The following is an 11,834-nucleotide window of genomic DNA, read 5'->3' on the forward strand; positions in this document are numbered from 1 at the left end:
AAGCCAATCCATTCCCAACACGATGTCGAAACCATTTAGTTCGATAGGCAATAATTCCTCGAGAAACTTATTCCCATTAAGGTCGATCAAGACGTTTTTCATACGATGGCTAACAGGTACAAACTTGCCACTAGTTACTTCGACTAATAAAGCATTATTTAGTCTATCAACAGGCAAAGCTAGCTTTCTACCAAACTCATGCGAAATAAAGGAGTAGTTGGCTCCAGAATCAAACAATATATGAGCAGGTAATTCGTTTACGAGAAAGGTACTTGAAGCGACATCAGCTTCATCTTTAGCAGCCTCAAGTGTCATCTGGAAGGCTCTCGCCTTCAGCTTTGGTGGAATGTTGGGCCTAGCTGCCTCCTTCTTCTTCGGACAGTCTTTCAAAATATGCCCCTCTTCATTACACCCAAAACACATCCTTTTGTTGTTCGGACATTCATTGGCAAAATGTCCAACCTTTCCACACTTGTAGCAGGTCACATCCTCGCTACATTTCCCAAAGTGCCTTTTCTTACACTTATCACACCACTTTGCTTCGCCTCCTTTTCCTCCAAACTTTTTCGAATCAGATTTCGAGAATTTGCTCTTCTTACTGGAACCAGATGTTCCTTCAAACTTCCTTTTCTCATCAACCTCAACCTTGACGGTGGTTCTCCCCTTGATCATGTTCTCCACAGACTTGGCAGCCCAGATAGCTGCCTCTAGAGTAAGTGCCTGACGTACCGGCACCTCGTACTCCCATGGAAGTCCCTTCGCATACCGATCCACCTTTGTCAGCTCGTCTGGAACGATACGCAAGGAAAACTCCATCTTATCGGTGAAGTTATTGGTGTACTCATCCACTGACATGCTACCCTTCGTCAATGTCAAAAACTTATTCTCCAACTCCAACAGATTTTGAGCCGAGCAGAACTTGCGCTTAAACTGCACCAAGAACTCTGCCCATGACAATTGCAGTGGCTCATTAGGGCTTAAGGTCTTCCCTAGAGTGTTCCACCAATGAACGGCTCCACCTCGGAATTGACGCACGGCATAGATAGTTTGCAACTTACCTCTGCAGCCACACGTCATGAAGGCTAGCTCCATTTCGGAGATCCAATCCATAACCCCAATCGGATCCTCCTTTCCATTGAAGGTCAATGGTTTGCAAGTCAAAAAGTCCTTGTACTTGCATCCCATTCCATCATTCCTTCCTTCATGGTTATCTTGCCTAACTATCGGTGGGTTGGCTGGACCAACAGACCCACTGAAGTTTCCACCTTCCGAGTGCCCTTCGTTTAATTCAGGCTCTTCTACACGAATCGACAGTTCTTCACGATTTTGTTGAAGCAACCGTCTAGTTTCATCCATCTGACGATCCAACATCGTCTGAATCATCAATTGCACACCAGCCATGGTTATTGGCTCAGGTGCTGCTGCTACGACAGGTATTGGCTCAATCACTGGTGGTTGATTCCTGTTTTCGTCAGCATTTCCAACTCCACTTCTTGTTCTCACCATTTTGATCTACACACCGAATAAGGTGAAATTAGATCCTCAATCATGATAGATATTCAAATCATCCTTATCACTCCGAAACGTTTACATGCTAGTTCTAATATCGTAGACGTACGCTTAGAATCCTACACACATAAGGTTTCTAGATCCGGTCGGCAACAGACCATAGATCCGAACAAATAATATCATATATGGCAACATATAACATTTAGCACATAAAGCATTTTAGGCAACTTTCCTAAAATAAACTAGTGCTCGTGTCTAAAACATAACAGACACGCATCTCAAAACTTCACTTAGCATTCTAAGTTTAAGTCTAGAAATCCAACAAATTCCTAGTTCGCTTAAACTAATGCTCTGATACCAACTGTGACATCCCCAAAATCTCGGCCAGAAAAGACCGATTTTCATTTATGCTTTAAAATATTTTCAGAGTAAATCCTTTTGATTTGAAAGAGTTGCGGAATTTGTTCCCAAAAACAAAACATGATAAAACATTGTTTACCGAAGCATTTCATAAAAGAAATGTATTTTCATTATAATCAAAACTCGGGGTGTCATGTTCCGATACAGACCAATAAGCATAAATGAATACATTACAAGTCAGATAACAAATATAAACATATGCAGACTTGTAAACAAAACAACTTGATGGTTCATCCATCTCATGCCCTTCCGCCACTTCCTGTAATACAATTTAAAACTGAGTGGGTCAGGCTTGGGAGCCTGGTGAGCATATAGGGTTTTCAACCCACAATAAATATCATATTTAATTTTCACCAACCAACAATAACCCAATTACCCATTCCCGTTATTCTCACTTTAATGTCCCTAAAACAACTAACATAAGGGACCTAGTCTAAGAATATTTCATCGGGGCGACAACACATGCTTCGGGGGTACCTCAGCAATATAAGTCAAATAAGGCAACCATTAAATAGCCAGTGGCGAACCTGCTAATGTTTCCACAAGACTGTCTAGAATAGCCAGTGGTCGTCATCTAAACTCCGCTAGATGACTCAATCAAACAACAACGAGGCATCTCATCTGTTTATTACACACCAACTATCTACCCATGTTCTACCCAACATATTAGTAGATAAAAATATACATTTGTATACATAGTTTAAAAACCTGTATAGCATGCTTTAATCAACACAGAAATCGCATAACAGATGAGGCACACACACACATAACACATATCTCATAGAGAAATGATTAGATCTATAAGATAGAAGAGGGTGAATACACATTCACACGTAACACAACCAAATATATATATATATACACATAGCACGTATTTTATATAAAATACTTCGTATTATTGTATTAGAAAGAAAATAACTACACACTCACTTGATCAGAAGATGATCCGACAGCACTACGGCTTATAGAAGTAGTAATCCACAGCAGATCTGGAAGATCTTCACAAAAATCAAACTTCTCGCGGGCAGAGCTTCGGCTCGGGAACCGCACTTCTCGGGATCTTCAGGATCTCGGGACTTGTCTCGGGGCTAGAGTATGATACCGAGACTTCGGGATAGCTTCGGCACGAAAAACGATGCAAAAGACTAGAGAGAAGAGAAGAAATTGAACAACAAAGAAGGCTGTCTTCGGATCCTTTATATAGAGGCTGGAGCCTCGGAGTACGCGGGGCGTACTGCGTTACGCGGGGCGTACTGCCCAAAACATCATTGCTTACGTATCCGAAGTGCTCGAGTGCGAGTGTCGACATCCCTCGGAGTACGCGGGGCGTACTCGAGTACGCGGGGCGTACCTCGGATCAGATCGGTGACTCCTTCGGATAATGCTTCCGAATTTTGATTTAAATATAAATACAAAATGATTAATAAACTTCGGAAATTCATAACTTCTTCATACGAACTCCGTTTTCAACGTTCTTTATATCCACGCGAAGGTGAGACCACGCTCTACGACTTTCGTTTAGACTCCGTCGGCTAATTTTGACTTTATTTTTATTAATTATTTTTAATAGGCCGGGACAGAAACTTTCGTTATAAATTCATAACTTCTTCGTTTGACGTCCGTTCTCGCCTAACTTTTTATCGTTTCAATACCAACAATGAGATCTTCGATTCTCATTTAGATTGCTTCGGCTAACAACCGCTCGATCTCAAATCGAGTAAAACAGGCTGTATATCGCTAAGCCGGAACTTCGATAAATCATAACTTCCTCATACGAAGTCAGATTTGGGCGTTCTATATATATTCGGAAACCTCGTTTCAATTACTACAACATTAACCAAAGACATTAAGTTTATTTTACACTTAAATTTTGATTCTTATTTTTATTCTTAATTAATCAAACCACATAATTAAGCAATTAAGCACAAAACACATAATACTCAAATAATACACTTTTATTATTTCAAAACGGGTTACAAAGGTCAACCTAGACTATTACATTGCTACAAATGGCAAGCCCGAAACACAGGCGTTACAACTCTCTCCACCTTAGAATGATTCCGTCCCCGGAATCACACATCAACAAACAAATGCGGGTAGCGACTCAACATGTCACTCTCCGTCTCCCAGGTGAGATTCGGCCCATTCGTGTGTTTCCATCGGACAAGCACTAACCCAACCATTTTGCGTCGCAACTTCTTAGTCTTTCGGTCAACAATTGTCTCTGGTTCTTCAATCAACCTTTTGTTCTCATCAATTCTCAATTCAGAAATTGGAATTATATCGGGAACTTCTCCCGTGAACTTCCTCAAATAACACACATGAAAGGTGTTGTGAATTCCATTCAGTTCTTCGGGTAATTCGAGCTTGTAAGCTTGGTTCCCAACCCTCTGAAGAACTTTAAAAGGTCCAATAAACCTTGGACTCAACTTTCCCCTTTTACCAAATCTTATAAGTCCCTTCCACGGCGAGACTTTAAGCAAAACCGAATCTCCAACCTCAAAAGTCATCGGTCTTCGCTTCTTGTCAGCATAGCTCTTTTGACGATCTTGAGCTGCTAACATTCTTTCCCTAATTATTTTCAACTTTTCAGCAGTTTGATGAACCATCTCCGGTCCCATAAACTGCTTTTCCCCAGCCTCAAGCCAACAAGACGGCATACGACACTTCTGTCCATACAAAGCTTGATAAGGTGCCATCTTAATGCTCGAGTGAAAACTATTATTATAGGAAAATTCTACCAACGGTAAATGTTCATCCCAATTACCTAGGAATTCCAAGGTACATGCTCTCAGCATATCTTCAAGTGTTTGTATTGTTCTTTCACTCTGACCATCAGTCTGCGGATGGTAAGCTGTGCTTAAACATAACTTGGTACCCAATTCCTCTTGTAGACTTTTCCAAAACCTTTAGGTGAAACGGCTATCACGATCCGATACAATTGTTAACGGAACACCGTGAAGCCTCACAATTTCCTTCACGTAAGAATTTGCAAGCTTCTCCATAGACCATTTCTCCTTGGCCGCTATGAAATGCGCACTCTTAGTGAATCGATCAACGACCACCCAAATCATGTCGTGACCATTCTTTGTTCTGGGCAGTTTAGTGACAAAATCCATAGCAATGTCTTCCCACTTACCCATAGGCACAGGCAAAGGTTCTAAACTCCCGTACGGTTTCTGATGTTGTGTCTTGACTCTCGCACAAGTCACACACTCGGCCACATACTTTGCAACATCAAGCTTCATCGTCGGCCACCAGTAGTAGGGTTTCAGGTCCCTATACATTTTAGTGCTACCCGGATGAATCGAGTACATGGTCTTGTGAGCTTCTTCCATCAGAAGATCCCTAATTCCTCCTGACTTAGGTACCCAAATACGATCTTGGAATACCTTCAGTCCATGACCGTTAGTACCAAACACCAACGTTTTACCCAAACGTTCCTCCTTTCGGTCATTTTTCTCAGAAGCTTCCTCTTGAGCTTTCTTTATACTTTCCACAATAGTCGAGACAACTTCAATTCTCAACGCTCTTGGCCTCTTCCTTTCAAGATTGACTTTCCGACTGAGAGCATCAGCAACAACATTAGCTTTACCGGGGTGGTAAAGTATCTCGCAGTCGTAGTCTTTAAGTAATTCTAGCAAACGTCGTTGCCTCTTATTCAATTCTTTCTGATTAAAGAGGTATTGGAGACTCTTATGATCAGTGAAAAGTTTGCAGTTCGTGCCATAGAGGTAATGCCTCCATATTTTCAGAGCGAAAACTACCGCTGCCAACTCCAAATCATGAGTCGGGTAATTCTTTTCATGCTCTTTCAGCTGTCGAGACGCATATGCTATCACCTTTTCTCTTTGGGTCAAAACACAACCCAATCCCACACCAGACGCATCGCTATAAACAGCGAAGTCTTCAACTCCATCGGGTAGAGAAAGTATCGGTGCCTCGCATAGCTTCTTCTTTAACTTCTCGAATGCTTCTTTATGCTTCTCACTCCAAGCATAAGTTGCTCCTTTGTGGGTCAAAGTTGTTAATGGAGTAGCAATCGAAGAAAAACCTTGGATAAACCTTCGGTAATATCCGGCTAATCCTAAAAAGCTTCGAATCTCCGTGGGACTTTTCGGTTGTTCCCACTTCGTCACAGCTTCGATCTTCGCTGGATCAACCATTATCCCTTCTTGGTTGACCACGTGACCCAAGAATTGGACCTCACAAATCCAAAAATCACATTTGGAGAACTTCGCATAAAGCTTCTCCTTCTTCAAAACTTCAAACACTTCTCGCAAGTGCCTGCCATGCTCCTCCTGGCTTTTCGAGTAGATCAGAATGTCGTCTATGAACACTATCACGGATTTATCAAGGAAAGGATTACAAACCCTATTCATCAAATCCATGAACGCTGCTGGAGCATTGGTTAGTCCAAACGACATAACCAAGAACTCGTAGTGTCCATATCTAGTTCTAAATGCAGTCTTCTCGATATCTTGCTCTCTTACTTTCAGCTGATGATATCCTGACCTAAGATCGATCTTCGAGAAATAGCTCGAACCTTGCAATTGATCAAACAGGTCATCAATCCTCGGCAACGGATATCTATTCTTTATTGTTTCCTTGTTCAGCTCTCTGTAATCGATGCACATTCTCATACTTCCATCTTTCTTCTTTACAAATAACACCGGAGCTCCCCAGGGCGATGAACTAGGTCTAATGAAACCTTTGTCCAATAACTCTTGAAGTTGCATCATTAACTCCTTCATCTCCGTCGGTGCTAATCGATAAGGTGCTTTTGCTATTGGCGTGGTTCCTGGTCACAAGTCTATTCTGAACTCCACTTGTCTATCAGGTGGTAATCCAGGAAGATCCTCGGGGAACACTTCCGGAAAATCACACACCACTGGAATGCTCTGCATCACCTTCTTTTCCTTCTTAGCATCAATCACAAATGCTAAATATGATGTACATCCCTTGGTCAAACACTTTCTGGCTTTCATTAGAGAAATGATCCCAAAATTCGCTCGCCGTTTGTCCCCATACACCATAAACGAATCTTTTCCAGGCGGGTTTACTTTAACTATCTTCTTCTTGCACAAAATTTTGGCATCATTGGCGCTAAGCCAATCCATTCCCAACACGATGTCGAAACCATTTAGTTCGATAGGCAATAATTCCTCGAGAAACTTATTCCCATTAAGGTCGATCAAGACGTTTTTCATACGATGGCTAACAGGTACAAACTTGCCACTAGTTACTTCGACTAATAAAGCATTATTTAGTCTATCAACAGGCAAAGCTAGCTTTCTACCAAACTCATGCGAAATAAAGGAGTAGTTGGCTCCAGAATCAAACAATATATGAGCAGGTAATTCGTTTACGAGAAAGGTACTTGAAGCGACATCAGCTTCATCTTTAGCAGCCTCAAGTGTCATCTGGAAGGCTCTCGCCTTCAGCTTTGGTGGAATGTTGGGCCTAGCTGCCTCCTTCTTCTTCGGACAGTCTTTCAAAATATGCCCCTCTTCATTACACCCAAAACACATCCTTTTGTTGTTCGGACATTCATTGGCAAAATGTCCAACCTTTCCACACTTGTAGCAGGTCACATCCTCGCTACATTTCCCAAAGTGCCTTTTCTTACACTTATCACACCACTTTGCTTCGCCTCCTTTTCCTCCAAACTTTTTCGAATCAGATTTCGAGAATTTGCTCTTCTTACTGGAACCAGATGTTCCTTCAAACTTCCTTTTCTCATCAACCTCAACCTTGACGGTGGTTCTCCCCTTGATCATGTTCTCCACAGACTTGGCAGCCCAGATAGCTGCCTCTAGAGTAAGTGCCTGACGTACCGGCACCTCGTACTCCCATGGAAGTCCCTTCGCATACCGATCCACCTTTGTCAGCTCGTCTGGAACGATACGCAAGGAAAACTCCATCTTATCGGTGAAGTTATTGGTGTACTCATCCACTGACATGCTACCCTTCGTCAATGTCAAAAACTTATTCTCCAACTCCAACAGATTTTGAGCCGAGCAGAACTTGCGCTTAAACTGCACCAAGAACTCTGCCCATGACAATTGCAGTGGCTCATTAGGGCTTAAGGTCTTCCCTAGAGTGTTCCACCAATGAACGGCTCCACCTCGGAATTGACGCACGGCATAGATAGTTTGCAACTTACCTCTGCAGCCACACGTCATGAAGGCTAGCTCCATTTCGGAGATCCAATCCATAACCCCAATCGGATCCTCCTTTCCATTGAAGGTCAATGGTTTGCAAGTCAAAAAGTCCTTGTACTTGCATCCCATTCCATCATTCCTTCCTTCATGGTTATCTTGCCTAACTATCGGTGGGTTGGCTGGACCAACAGACCCACTGAAGTTTCCACCTTCCGAGTGCCCTTCGTTTAATTCAGGCTCTTCTACACGAATCGACAGTTCTTCACGATTTTGTTGAAGCAACCGTCTAGTTTCATCCATCTGACGATCCAACATCGTCTGAATCATCAATTGCACACCAGCCATGGTTATTGGCTCAGGTGCTGCTGCTACGACAGGTATTGGCTCAATCACTGGTGGTTGATTCCTGTTTTCGTCAGCATTTCCAACTCCACTTCTTGTTCTCACCATTTTGATCTACACACCGAATAAGGTGAAATTAGATCCTCAATCATGATAGATATTCAAATCATCCTTATCACTCCGAAACGTTTACATGCTAGTTCTAATATCGTAGACGTACGCTTAGAATCCTACACACATAAGGTTTCTAGATCCGGTCGGCAACAGACCATAGATCCGAACAAATAATATCATATATGGCAACATATAACATTTAGCACATAAAGCATTTTAGGCAACTTTCCTAAAATAAACTAGTGCTCGTGTCTAAAACATAACAGACACGCATCTCAAAACTTCACTTAGCATTCTAAGTTTAAGTCTAGAAATCCAACAAATTCCTAGTTCGCTTAAACTAATGCTCTGATACCAACTGTGACATCCCCAAAATCTCGGCCAGAAAAGACCGATTTTCATTTATGCTTTAAAATATTTTCAGAGTAAATCCTTTTGATTTGAAAGAGTTGCGGAATTTGTTCCCAAAAACAAAACATGATAAAACATTGTTTACCGAAGCATTTCATAAAAGAAATGTATTTTCATTATAATCAAAACTCGGGGTGTCATGTTCCGATACAGACCAATAAGCATAAATGAATACATTACAAGTCAGATAACAAATATAAACATATGCAGACTTGTAAACAAAACAACTTGATGGTTCATCCATCTCATGCCCTTCCGCCACTTCCTGTAATACAATTTAAAACTGCGTGGGTCAGGCTTGGGAGCCTGGTGAGCATATAGGGTTTTCAACCCACAATAAATATCATATTTAATTTTCACCAACCAACAATAACCCAATTACCCATTCCCGTTATTCTCACTTTAATCTCCCTAAAACAACTAACATAAGGGACCTAGTCTAAGAATATTTCATCGGGGCGACAACACATGCTTCGGGGGTACCTCAGCAATATAAGTCAAATAAGGCAACCATGAGGGGGACGGAGTACAACGAATGAACACCCAAGTTCATTAATACCTACAGGTGGCGAACCTGCTAATGTTTCCACAAGACTGTCTAGAATAGCCAGTGGTCGTCATCTAAACTCCGCTAGATGACTCAATCAAACAACAACGAGGCATCTCATCTGTTTATTACACACCAACTATCTACCCATGTTCTACCCAACATATTAGTAGATAAAAATATACATTTGTATACATAGTTTAAAAACCTGTATAGCATGCTTTAATCAACACAGAAATTGCATAACAGATGAGGCACACACACACATAACACATATCTCATAGAGAAATGATTAGATCTATAAGATAGAAGAGGGTGAATACACATTCACACGTAACACAACCATATATATATATATATATATATATATATATATATATATATATATATATATATATATATACACATAGCACGTATTTTATATAAAATACTTCGTATTATTGTATTAGAAAGAAAATAACTACACACTCACTTGATCAGAAGATGATCCGACAGCACTACGGCTTATAGAAGTAGTAATCCACAGCAGATCTGGAAGATCTTCACAAAAATCGAACTTCTCGCGGGCAGAGCTTCGGCTCGGGAACCGCACTTCTCGGGATCTTCGGGATCTCGGGACTTGTCTCGGGGCTAGAGTATGATACCGAGACTTCGGGATAGCTTCGGCACGAAAAACGATGCAAAAGACTAGAGAGAAGAGAAGAAATTGAACAACAAAGAAGGCTGTCTTCGGATCCTTTATATAGAGGCTGGAGCCTCGGAGTACGCGGGGCGTACTGCGTTACGCGGGGCGTACTGCCCAAAACGTCATTGCTTACGTATCCGAAGTGCTCGAGTGCGAGTGTCGACATCCCTCGGAGTACGCGGGGCGTACCTCGGATCAGATCGGTGACTCCTTCGGATAATGCTTCCGAATTTTGATTTAAATATAAATACAAAATGATTAATAAACTTCGGAAATTCATAACTTCTTCATACGAACTCCGTTTTCGACGTTCTTTATATCCACGCGAAGGTGAGACCACGCTCTACGACTTTCGTTTAGACTCCGTCGGCTAATTTTGACTTTATTTTTATTAATTATTTTTAATAGGCCGGGACAGAAACTTTCGTTATAAATTCATAACTTCTTCGTTTGACGTCCGTTCTCGCCTAACTTTTTATCGTTTCAATACCAACAATGAGATCTTCGATTCTCATTTAGATTGCTTCGGCTAACAACCGCTCGATCTCAAATCGAGTAAAACAGGCTGTATATCGCTAAGCCGAAACTTCGATAAATCATAACTTCCTCATACGAAGTCAGATTTGGGCGTTCTATATATATTCGGAAACCTCGTTTCAATTACTACAACATTAACCAAAGACATTAAGTTTATTTTACACTTAAATTTTGACGCTTATTTTTATTCTTAATTAATCAAACCACATAATTAAGCAATTAAGCACAAAACACATAATACTCAGATAATACACTTTTATTATTTCAAAACGGGTTACAAAGGTCAACCTAGACTATTACATTGCTACAAATGGCAAGCCCGAAACACAGGCGTTACACATCCACTCTCCTAATATCTCCTTAAGTGTAAATCCTGAAAACTGCCAAACTTATACTCGAAGTCTGAATTTTCACTGAAACTGTTCTACTTCTATTGGCTTGATATGGTTTGTACAGAATGGAAATTTCGGGTTGTCACATAATGTATTGATGATATGATTGATGCTCCTTACAATAGATTCTCTTTCACACACACTTCTTCTCTCTAACTTTCTCTCTCTTCTCTAGCCTTCTCTTACCATACACTCCCATATGCACTCATCTATTTATATGAACCTCCAGCCATACACATAGGTACAGCCGCACACCCTGTGTACGGCCGTACACATGGTGTGCGGCCGTACACACACACCGCAAACACATTCAATATTTCATAAAAATATATTTTCCTAGAAAAGCAAAGTATAAACCATATTTTTGACCCAACAATCTCCCCCTTGGTTTATAGCTTTCTTTTCTAATTGGCCCAACAAACTCCCCCTAAAAAGTAGCTGGCTTTTGCTTGTTAATCTTCATTGGGAGCTTGGCTTCAGCATTAATCTTCAAATTTCTTCACAGCATCAAGATGAACATATGAATCTTCAATAAATGAATTCATCTTGAGCGGTTGGGTTTTTCTTCAAAATTTGACATTGAACGCACGTTGGGTGAGGAGGCTTAATGAAAAGATTCTTGAAAGATAGCACTTTTAGCTTGAGAATCTTCAGAGAGAACAACAGAGATAAATAATCTTCTGGATCACTTCAGCAGGTTCATAGATAGCAGC

This window comes from Lactuca sativa, chromosome 5 (genome assembly GCF_002870075.4).
Source record: "Lactuca sativa cultivar Salinas chromosome 5, Lsat_Salinas_v11, whole genome shotgun sequence".
Taxonomy (NCBI): domain Eukaryota; kingdom Viridiplantae; phylum Streptophyta; class Magnoliopsida; order Asterales; family Asteraceae; genus Lactuca; species Lactuca sativa.